Here is a 12579-nt window from a genome sequence, read left to right on the forward strand (position 1 = left end):
ACAACATACTAAGCCTGGCTATGAAGCCTTAGAATATCCTAATATATGAACATCACTTGTGCTTGGCAATTCAACCGCACATTCACTGGAGTTCCAAATTTGTCATCGGCCCTAAAGAATTCAGATTGCCAATCCCAAAGGTCCTATGAGCCAGCCAATTCCTATAATAAATGTCCTGTGTTCTGTTTCTCTGGAGAACCCTGACTAATACATATTTTGATACCATGTCCGGTTCTTGAGAAAACGGAATCTTAAGGATGAGACATCTGAGTTATTTGGCAGGCGATTTGGAATTGAATCTCTAATTTAATTAAGGTAAAAGGCACTGATGACTCTATTTTCAAGTGATCAAGAGGGCGCTGATAGCACATGGCATGAACTGACAAGAGAAATATGCAAAATATCACCATAAAACACTCCTACTCAAATCCTTATATTATAGGAGGCAAGGCTCTAGATGCAAAAGCATTTGAGAAGGTAGCTGAATTTTCTGTGAAGTTAAAAAGTGTAATGATGTCAACTGGCTGATCCTAAACACACTAGATAAAGTTGTTTAAAAAAAGGCTCAGCTCAGGATTTCAAATTTCTGGGTCAAGCGCTGAATGAAGGGCATGAAAGTTTGTGTGTGTGTGCTTTGAAAGAAACTCTTAGTCCTTGTAGCTGCAGACTTGAGATATCTGAAAATCAGGATGCGTCTCATCCTTTAATTTCAACATATTTGTTTAGAACACCCATATCCATAAATGCCCTGATTACTTTCCTTTTTTTCAGTATGTCTTCATAATATACTCCCACATGTATCCCATGTGTGTATTTTAACAAATTTATATAATTAATTGTCATGTGTGACTTGAAAACAACCATGAAAACAACCATGCATTTCTGAGATTAGCACCACTGATTTATGATATATTGTCATTTGTTACACTATTAGATTTGACTTGTTAATATTTTTTGAGAAATTTTAATGTTTTTATTCATCCTTCCTCCTGAGACAGATGCCCTTGACATTCTGGGGTTTTCCGACATCTGACTCTATATAAAGGTCTGGAACACATTAAGGAGACATGCAGAAAATTAGCATTATTCCAACTGGAATACTTGGTATTTTTATTATGTTAATTTTTACCAAATTAAAATAATATTGAATTCAATTCCAATCAAAATTCCAAAAAGGAATGTCTATAGCATATTATAAAACAGATAAAAGTTACTTGGAAATACAAATAACTAGAATAGTCAAAACAATCTTGAAAAAGAGGAAAAACTGCAAACTTTTTACTACCTTTTTCATTCAGGGTTCGGCTGCAGGGTCACAAAAAAAGGAAAAGGAAAGATGGGATTTGAGCTGAGAGAAGTTCCTCTTTCCTGTCATATGAGACAGTTCCTCTCTTGCTTAAATGTACCACACGAATCTAAGATGTTAATAATAGGGGAAACTGTGCGTGGGTGTGTGGGGTTTTATATGAGAATTCCCTATACAATTTTTCTGTAAAGGTAAATCTAAAACTTATTTAAAAATAAAGTTCATTATTACAAAAAAAGTTGTACAATGGCCACATCTTTTGAGGTACATTCCTTGCAAGGAAATATTAATAGCAGAAATTTTCTGTCACATGTGGTCACTGAAGCTGAGCTTCCTGCAAACAGTTGGCATCAACCTCCAGCAATCAAAATAATTCATCTACATTTTGTGTATTACGTGTTAAGTGACTAAAATTAATCATTTCAATGTTTGTCACGTGAATGTAGACCTATAATTGACTGTTTTTATATTAACCAGGTACTTTTAACCTAACCAATTTCATATTAGTTTTAGTGATTATTATGGGTTATTTGTAGCTGTTAATTGCTTTGGATGTTCTATGTAAATAATCATGTTTTGTACCTTTCCAATCTTTGTCATTCATTTATATTTAATTTTTGTACCATAATTGTCAAGCAACATGTTGAGTAAAGTAGTGAAAATGACATTCTTGTTTATTCCCATCTTAGGGAGAAAGTACCCAATCCTCCATTATTATTTCATATAATGTTAGCCATAGAATTTTCTTAGATGCCCTTCCAGGCTGAGGAATTTTTCTTCTGTTCCTAGTTGCTAAGATACTTTGCCTTGATTTAAAATGTGAATGGATATTGGAATTTGTCAAATACATTTTCTATATCTAGAGAAGTGTTTATATGGATTTTCTTTTATTCTGTTAATACAGTGAATTGCATTAATTGTTGTTTGGCATATGAAAACAACCATGCATTTCTGAGATTACCACCACTGATTTATGATATACTGTCATTTGTTACACTATTAGATTTGACTTAATATTTTTTGAGGAATTTTAATGTTTTTATTCATCCTTTCTTGAAATACTTTTATCAAGTTTTAGTATCAGATTTATGCTAGCTTTATAAAATGCATTGAGAATTATTCTCTTCTCTATTTCCTCAAGAGATTTAAAAAATAAAATTGGCATTTATTCTTCCTTAAATGTTTAATAGCTTTCAACAGGGTAACCATCTGGGCCAGGAATTTCCTAAGGGTTTTCATTATAAATGTAAATATCTTTCACATCTAAGGTTATTGAGAATTTCTATTTCCTGCCAATTATGGTAGGTGGTATCTTTCAAGAAATGGGTCTATTTTATCTATGTTGTTGAATTTATTGGCACATAGCTGTTTATACCATTGCCTTAATATGTTTTTAATGAGTATAGAATATGTAACAATATTTCTAATTTTTTCCTGATATAGGTAATTTGTGCCTTGTTCCACCTTTGTCTTGATCGTTCTTATTACTGGTTTATCTTAATAGTTATCTTTTCAAGAACTAGAAAGGCCTTTGTTAATATTTTTGCTACTTTGTTTCTATTTCATTGAATTCGACACTTTAGTATTTCTCTCCTTCCACCTATGTTGATTTTAATCTACTTTTTTTCCTTGCTTCTTAAATTGATGACCTGGATCATTGACTTAACACCTTGTTTCTTTTATATTAATAACAAAAATAATCTAAACTATAAATTTCTCTTTTGGTATGTGGACACAGTGGCCACCGGAGGTTCTAAGGGCAGGGAGAGAGAAAAACAGGTTGATAAAAAATATAAATGTAAGTAAGGAATGGGTTAAGAATTGTGAGCCAACAGTAGAGAATGCGCAGGTGCCTGGAGTCTTCCCACAGACACAAAGGAAAGTTAACTGGGGTCTGGTCGGTGGGAGGATGTGCTTGAAGGCCCTGCCTGCAGGCACGCAGATAACTCTGTCAAAACTTTCCCATGAAGTTTCAAGTTTGGAAGAGTTCTGAGATTCAGAATCCCTTAAAAGGGGTAGCCGCCAAACTGCCGGTGGAAGCCTCACCCAGGAGAGGATGCTCTACCTGGTGTTGTACTGTTCCCAGGGCCTGATATTGTACTGTTCCTAGGGCCTGGTGTTGATTTTACCAGGGTCTGATGTTGTACTGTACCCAGGGCCTGGTGTTGTACTCTTCCTAGGGTCTGGTGTTGTACTATACCCTGAGAGGGCTGTTGCTAGTACGTTCTACCCAGGTGTTGTTCCAATCAGGCTGTTGAATGGGACTGCCCAGCCTCATGAAAGACCAGATGTTGGTATGTCCCCCAGTTTGGTGAGTTTGTATAAACATGTGTCATTACTTATTTTCTTATTAACTATCTGGTGGCTTGTGAATTTCCACAACAGTTGGACCCCTGTTTATTGCTCACAGACAACACATTTTATTAGTTACTAATAAGCAGCTATTTCTATGTACTACTTTAACTTAAATATGTATTAATTGTTTTAGTGAGTAATTGTACATATACTTTCATTTTTCCTTTATCTTACCTAAGTGACCTATTTCATTTAACTAAATAAAACTCTCTTTTAGTTAGTATTCTGAGTTTCTGCTTCTTTCTTGGCAGAATACAGGTGTAATATGGGGACATTTTCAGGACTTGAGAATTGTCCTGAGTGACACTGCAATGACAGATGAAGGCCATTATACATCTTGCCATGATCTACAGAATTGGGTAGGAGAGAGTGTAAACTACAATGTAAACTTTAATCCATGCTTAGTGGCGATGCTCCAAAATGTTTTCATCAATTGCAATGAATGTACCTCACTAATGAAGAATGTTGTTACTGTGGGGAAATGTGGGAGGTATGGGGACCAGGGCTTACGGAAATCCCCTCTATTTTTTATGTGACATTTGTGTAATCTAAGAATCTTTTTAAAAATAAAAAAATGTATTAAAAAAATAAAGGAAAAAAGAGACCAAAAAATTGTATCCTACAGCATTTTATCATGACTACATATTTTTAATCTCAGGATTTTTTCTTTTTTCCTGATAGCACTTATATTATAAAATAAATTTTGACTATATGTATGGATATGTGCACATTTACTTATCTCCCTCCTATCTAAATCAAATAATTATATAATCAATTTAAGAGCAACAGACTGGCCATTAAAGCCTAAATTCAAAATATTTAGCAACTAAACTGATTACTCTAAATATACAGTCCACAAAGAAGTCATTTTTTCCTTATAGTTGAGTTTCAAGATGTAACAAAGAATTCATTTGTGTAAACAAATTCTCTTTAGTTGATATTTGAATTTAAAATCATATTGTTAAAATATTAAATTTATTAAAATGTTATAATATCCGATAATTTAAACTTACAATGAATAAAAGAAAAAATAAACATGAAAAAATAAAGTCTTTCTTATTTTACAGTAGTTCTGATTATGATAGCACCTGCCAGAGCATGAAAAGTAGACACTAAGTATGATTTGATAAGGTTTTCATGAAGCAATATAATCTGGCAGTAAGCATGACCTCTGCACATTAACTAAAAAGGTAGCTGAAGAAATGGTAGAGAATGTTTTTATCTTTCAATTGCTGATTCCTACATCATGTCTCCAAAACCCTTGTTGAACATAACTGAACTTTATTCTTAATGACCACACTTGGTTTGAGAGCATGGGTAACGGAAAGAAATGCTTATTTGTAGGGAGATATTTTGTACCAGTTAAACTCTCATGGACAAAAGCAGCAGTGATTTTTTAAGCAAACTATGACTCAAATTATAAAGATATAGTCAGTGTTTAATAATTAAAAAGTGATCATGTGACATGAGTATTTTAAAGACTTTCTGATATGCTTGTTAAATTACATGAATAGATAAACCATTATAAAATATGTGTTTCCCCTAGATAGTAAATTATTTTTTTTGTTCTGTTCAAAATTTTTAGTTTCTTAAGAAAAATTTACCTATTCTTTCATTTCTACCATTGGTCAAAACACTCAAAAAAACAATTCTTAACAAAATATATTCCACAGAAGGCTACCATATCTTATTCTTTTTTCCCCAAAATATGTATCTTTATTCAAAAGTACCAAATATCATCTTAAATATATTAATGTTAAAATGTCCAATAAAGCTTTTTCCCCAATCCATTCATATGGTTAGCCACACCCTAATGTTCTCTTCCTCTGGATACTCAGTGACAGCATAATTTGCATTTCACACAATCTTAATGCTAAATCAACTAAAGAAACAATTGAAATTAAACTGTGTTTGTTTTGGTCATATGGTAACTTTCTATTTTCACAATCTCAAAGTAGATGCCAATCATACGAGCATTACAATTTATGAACCTATAAACTTCTAGGAGATGAAAATTCATGCGTATTTACTTCAGTTTACTTGACCTTTGAACTTAAATACTGAGTTAAAATGTTTGAGATATTTTGAAAGTTAAATATCCTGAAGGATAGGAACATAATCCAAAACTCAAAGCAGGACTGGAAGTTCAAGATACCATCATACATCAGAACATGAGGAAGTTGCTATGCTCTGCTGGATCAAGAGTACTGTTTGAGCAACCACCCTTGCCCACAAACTGTACAGGCTGATCGAGAAAGGTAGGAAAAGTCATTCTTTCTTCTTGCTGTACGGGGCAATATGCAAAGGGTATCTGAGCCTGACTTTATTCACTTATAAAAGGTGAGAATAGATTCTGACTTATTTCTCACAGCTAAAATGTTTAAGAGCGTAGATGATGAAATCAGATTGCCTGGGTTCAAATATCTCTTAGTAGCTTAATATTTGCATGACCTTAGGAAATTTCAATTATTTATCTTAAGAACAGTAATAAAAAATAGAGTGGTTCTAAGGGTTACATGAAAAATTTTGTGTAAAGGTCTTAGCATATTGTACCTTCTGGGTTAGTTCCCAGTCAACGTAAGTTACTTTAATAGTTCACAATGAGATTATTACATTAAAATGATACAAGTATTATATTATGAAGTTGTCAAGAATTACATTACTTGAATTGTCAAAAATTATATGACTGTTACTTTAAAATTTAAGGCACCAATCTACTTTTCAGAAACCATTGTTGAAAAAAGTTGAGAAGGGTGGTTAATAAGTGTGAAGGGTCTGACATTTTATCATATCTCAAAGCTAGCAAGATAGCCTGACACATTTTGCAGATATGCTGGCAGAATACATAAGAATCCTAATTCAGAAACAAAGGATATAATTATTCACAGCCCAAAGCACCACGTCCTGTTAACATCAGTTCTTCCTGCCTAAGTCCCATGCTGGTGATGCAGAACAGCCAAGGCGGATGCTTCTCCAACTACACAGACACTCACACACACTCCACTGTTGAGGAAATCTGAATATAGGAAACCCCAGTATTTCAAAGGGATGGCACCTGAAGGTAGATGCTGTATTTATTGTCCTATCCTCCGCCCAAGAGAAAGAAACAACCTTTTCTTCCAAGGCTTCTTACTACACAAGAATCCTTGAAATACAAGAGGCCAAGACAAAAATTGTTACAAGACCATTAAAATGTTATAAAGAATCTTCCCATCCTAACAATGTGACTTAAACAACTGTATGTATGTTCTTTTTGAGAAAAAAATCTTTTCTTTTTACCATGCTGGAAGAAATAACTGAATTAAATGCCATTAATTTTACTACTCAGTGATATAAAAATAAGAATTAGGAATGTTTAACCCTTTTTATCCTTCTGTATTTCAAGTATAAAGACTTATACTAGTCATACTCTATTTCATGGAACTAGTCATCAGTTCTTTTTCTATCATGCATGTTTTTCCTTTTTCCTTGATTCCATCATCTTTTCCTGACACCTTTCAATAGGTAGTCACATTAGTTTTACAGTGTCTTTTTAAAGTACATAGTGCTATTTTATGTTCATCTGTGCTTAATCTATTAAAATATTCTACAACAGAACATTTTCTTTCTCTTAAAATGTTAATTGGATATGTATATAACTTTAGGTAGAATTGAAATCTTAGTAATATTTAGTCTTCCAATTCATGAATATGGAATGGCGTTTCATTTTTTTAAGTCTTTTTTGACTTTTAGCAATATTTTGTAGTTTTCTATGTATAAGTTCTTAATATCCTGGTTGAGAGCTTTATTCCTTAATATTTGACTTTTTTAGATACTACTGTAAGAGGAATATTTTTTATTTCCTCTTCAGAGTGCTCATTACTACAGTATGGAAACACTACTGATTTTTCCATGTTGATCTTGTGCTCTGCCACTTAGCATTGCCTTTGTTGAATATCCCATAAGTTTTGTTATGTTGTGTATAATTTTCATTTTTTGCTTACCTCAAAATATTTCCTAACTTTGTTATTTCTTCTTTGGACTCTTGGTAGTTTAAGAGAGTATTGTTGAATTTCCACATATTTGTGGATTTCCTAGTTCTCATTCTATAATTGATTCCTAGTTTTATTCTACAGTTGTTGGAGAGAATGCATTGTATGGTTTCAATAATTTTAATTTAATCAGACTTGTTTTGTGACCTAACATAAGGTCTATCCTGGAGAACAATCCATGTACAGTAGAGAAGAATGTGTATTCTGCAGCTGTTGAGTCAAGTGGTCTATATATGTCTGTTAGGTCTAGCTGGCTTTGAGTATCGTTAAAGTCTTGTATTTCTTTACTGATCTTCTGTCTAGATGCTCTATCCATTATTGTAAGTGTTGTGTTGAATCTCCTACTATTAATGTAGAACTGTCTATTTCTCTCTTCAAATCTATCAATATTTGCTTAATATATTTAGGAGTTCTGAAATGAAGTATGTATATATTTATAGCTGTTATGTTTTCTTGTTGAATTAATCCCTTTATCAGTATATAGCAACCTTCTTTATCTCTCATGAAGTCTATCCATGGGGCACAGGAGCACGCTCTGTGAGCACTGGGACAGCAGCACTCTTCTGAAAATGGAGCAGAAGGCCCATCCTCTCCAAGTGCAGGGACAGACTCAACCTCTCCACACACATGGATGGGCCTGCTCTTTTGGCCTGAGAAGATGTATTTGGTCCAGACTTCAGATTCCATGGTTCTTCCCTTGAAGTGATTTTTTTCCTCCAATTTGTCCCTTCTCTGTCCATTTAATTTAATCTGGCAGTGATTTTGTTCATACAAATTATGCAATAGCAACAATAAAACTTGTTGATTTTGCACATGGTACACAGGAGTTTCAATCATGAGACAGAAAAACATTCCATGGATCCTTCCTGGATAACTGCATTTCCAATCCTGACATCCACAGGAATTTCTGACTGGTTCCATCTTCAGTTAAACACATATGGAACACTTTCATCTGGGAATTCACTCTCTAGAACAGAATTTTCCAAGCCATCAATTTCTGGTTTCTTTGTGCCCAGGAATTCAGTTCTCTGCTTATCCCTTTCCTCTTGCATTTCATTAAAACTGAAAGGAGAAACCTGGTTGAATTTTTCATACTTAGCTTAGAAATCTCCTCAACTAAATATCCAAGTTCATCACTCTCAAGCTTTGCCTTCCATCTCACATCAGAACTTAATTTCACCAAGCTCTCTGCCACTTTAAAACAAGGATCACATTTCCTCCACTTTCCAATAACATCATTTCCTTCTGAGCTCTCTTTGGGAGTATCTTTAGCATCCATATTACTACCAACAGTTTTCTATCATGCACTTCACAATTTTTCTAGCCTCTACCAATTGCCCAATTCTACAGTCATTTCCACATTTGTGGTATTTTCAATAGCAGCACCTCACTCTACTGGTCCCAAAATCTGTTTTGGTTTCCTAGGCTCCTCAAGCAAATGCCATGGAATAGTTCACCTTAAACACTGGGAATTTATTCAACCATATTTCTGAAGCCAGAAAAATGTCCAAATCAAGACATCATCAAAGTGATTCTTTCTCCCCATAGACTGTGGTGTTTCAGGGCTAGCTGCAAGTGATCCTTGATTCCTCATCCCCATGACAAGGCACATGGCAGCATCTCCAGGTCTCTTCCTTCTCTTCCAGGTTCTATTTCAGCATCTTGCTTTTGTGACTTTTTCTCTGTGTGTCATTCTCTTTTAAAGGACTACAGTAATAGGATTAAGATGCATCCTGATAAGGGTGGGTCACACCTTAACTGAAGTAGCCTCAAGACCTTACAATAGGGTCCCACCCACAGGAATTAGTTAAATTTAAGAACATGTTTTTTGGGGGTACATATAGAGTCAAACCACCACACACTGCTTTAGCTGTCCTCAAACTGCTTCTGCCTGGAGGGCAAGTTCTGGGAGCACCAGGCAAGAGGAGTTTCCTAGTTCAGTGTTTCAAGCTGCAACCCAATAGATTGGCACCAACACAGGTGCCTCAGTATGCACACAGCAGTTGCTATCTTCCTGCTGTAACAGAGCCTGGGACCCAAAATGGTAGCATAGTCTGGGAGCAGTTGGAGGAGGTCCCCGCAAGGGAGCCACAAACTGCTCCTATGGCTTTTTTTTCAGTGTCTGTGAAGATGGTCAAAAATTGCCTATGCCAGTCATATTCAAGTCATAATAGTGCAGTATTGGGGAAAGTTTTCAATTAGCAGTAATCACACATTGTATAAAGCACATTGGCTATGATATTGCCACTGCCAAAGTTCTCCTATTGTTTAGCCATCATCTAGGTCTACTAATCTCCAGTTGTGAAGCTAGGGTAAGTCCAAACTTGAGGCATCAGCAAGTCAGGGCTTTCTTCTAAACTCTGTAACATTCTGGTGCTAGCTACTGCCAATCCTTGGCATGTATCCAGCCTCATATCATGCTGTGATGTTCTTCAACATTTGGTCTTACCCTTGAAGTAAACACATTTTAAAATTATTTTCCTTTTGTGTTCAGGGGTTTTCATGTTCTTTTAAATAAGTATTTACTTACTCGCTGGTCACAAAGTTTTCCCACATTTTCTTCTAAAAAAATCTTTTAAAATATTTATTTATTTATTTATTTCTCTCCCCTTCCCCCCCCCCCCCACTCCCCTGCCCCGGTTGTCTGTTTAGTGTCTATTTGCTGCGTCTTCTTTGTCCACTTCTGTTGTTGTCAGCTGCACGGGAATCTGTGTTTCTTTTTGTTACGTCATCTTGTTGTGTCAGCTCTCCGTGTGTGTGGCACCATTCCTGGGCAGGCTGCACTTTCTTTCACACTGGGCGGCTCTCCTTACAGGGCACACTCCTTGCGCGTGGGGCTCCCCTACACAGGGGACACCCCTGCGTGGCATGGCACTCCTTGCGCGCATCAGCACTGCGCATGGGCCAGCTCCACACGGGTCAAGGAGGCCCGGGGTTTGAACCGTGGACCTCCCATGTGGTAGACGGATGTCCTAACCACTGGGCCAAGTCCACCGCCACTTCTAAAAATTTCAATGGTTCATCTTTCACATTTAGATCTGAAGTCCACTGGAGCTGAAACCCTCTCCTACATTATATAAGTTATGGATATTGTTCAGCTTAGAACTGCTTGGGAGCTATTTATTGCTCTTTTTCTCTGATCTTCAATTCCAGCCACTTCATCTTTTCCAAATCATGACTTCTGTGATTTCAATACATGACAGACCTCATCTTGGTATAGCCTCCCCTCCCATCCCTACTGTCTGCAAAGTATCTCCTACAAGAAAGCTGGTGTGATTGTCAGGTTCACCTCATTTATCACCTCACTCAGGGATTGTAATCCAGTGTTGCCTATTGGTGATGGCTAAAAATATTACATATATAGTTTTCTAGTTGTTTACAACTATGGGGAATGTCTAGTCCAAGTTAATTTATCATAGCCAAAAGTGGTATTCTCTGGATATTATTTTAGGAAGTTCTAATGGTCTTTGTTGTCTGCACTTTTCTACGAAGCTTCCAGATTAGTATTTCTTTGGTTTGATTCCACACAGAACTCTGTTATTGTTCTCAAATCTGTATAATATCTTTAATATGTTTTTAAGGAAATTAGCCATTATCTATTCTAATCTTTTTTCTATTCTTTCTTGTCTTTCTCTTTCTTCTATGATTCCAGTTAGCATATGTTGGACCGTATTATTGTGCCCTCAATATCTCTCAACATTTCCTATCTCATTCACTTTCCATCTTTTTTTTCTACTTTGAACCTTGATATTTTTTACTTAACTATTGAATTTTTTCTGACTTCTTTTTAACTATATCTAGTCTGTTCTTATATATGTCCATCACATTTGTTATTACACTTATTTCAATATTACATTTAGAGGTTCTACTTGTATCTTTCTCAAGTCTGCTTTCTCACTATTTTTATTTATTTATTTATTTTTAAGATTTATTTTATTTCTCTCCCCCTCTCCCCTGTTACCTGCTCTCTGTGTCCATTTGCTGTGTGTTCTGTGTCTGCTTGCATTCTTGTCATGTGGCACCAGGAAACTGTGTCACTTTTTTGTTGTTGTTGTTGCATCATCTTGCTGCATTGGCTCTCCGTGTGTGCGGCACCACTCCTGGGTAGGCTGCGCTTTTTTTTCTGAATAGGGCAGCTATATTTGCAGGGTGCACTCCTTGTGTGTGGGGAACCCCTACGCAAGGGATACCCTCGTGTGACAGGGCATTCCTTGCACACAGGTAGCACTGCGCGTGGGCCAGCTCACCACATGGGTCAGGAGGCCCTGGGTATCAAACCCTGGACCCTCCATATGGTAGGCAGATGTTCTATCAGTTGAGCCACAACTGCTTCCCTATTTTTAGATAACTTTAAGCTTGTCTTTTAAGTATTTAGAAATTATATAGTGTATGTTTGTGTCTATATATCTAATATCCTCCAATTCTTCGTTCAAAATTTGAAAATTCCAATATTTAAAATCTTTGTACATCTCCTTCTAAATCTGTTTCATTAGCTATTCTTGCACATGGAGTCAATATCCTCAGATTTGATCATCTTTCTCTTTGTGTTAAAGATATTGATGAAATTATTTGTCTCACTAATCTAATGGCTATGATAGAAATATATTCCTCCAGAAAGGATTTTTCATTGTTTCTAGTTATCTTCAGAAAGCTCTTATCTATGAAATCATAGTCTGTTTCATGCTGAGACTATGCCAGATTATTTGAATCATGTTATATTTACAATAAAATGAAACCACTTGAAATTCATTCTCATGATGAAGATATAGTTTTTATAGTCACAATTATAGTGGAGAAAACTTTGTTAGACCCTTCATTAACTTCCTCCCCTTGCTCTATAAATGTGTTTAAACCAATTATATATTTTCATATTTTCTTATTTAATCA

General features: G+C 35.4%; 1 non-coding gene across 1 annotated transcript; it reads right to left on the reverse strand.

The window, feature by feature from the left end:
* Positions 1 to 9813: 9813 nt before the first annotated feature.
* Positions 9814 to 9950, reverse strand: LOC111759544 (U4 spliceosomal RNA). Its single transcript, XR_002793497.1, has one exon. It is a non-coding gene; the product is annotated as a U4 spliceosomal RNA (small nuclear RNA).
* Positions 9951 to 12579: the final 2629 nt, after the last annotated feature.

This window comes from Dasypus novemcinctus, chromosome 14 (genome assembly GCF_030445035.2).
Source record: "Dasypus novemcinctus isolate mDasNov1 chromosome 14, mDasNov1.1.hap2, whole genome shotgun sequence".
Lineage (NCBI taxonomy): Eukaryota > Metazoa > Chordata > Mammalia > Cingulata > Dasypodidae > Dasypus > Dasypus novemcinctus.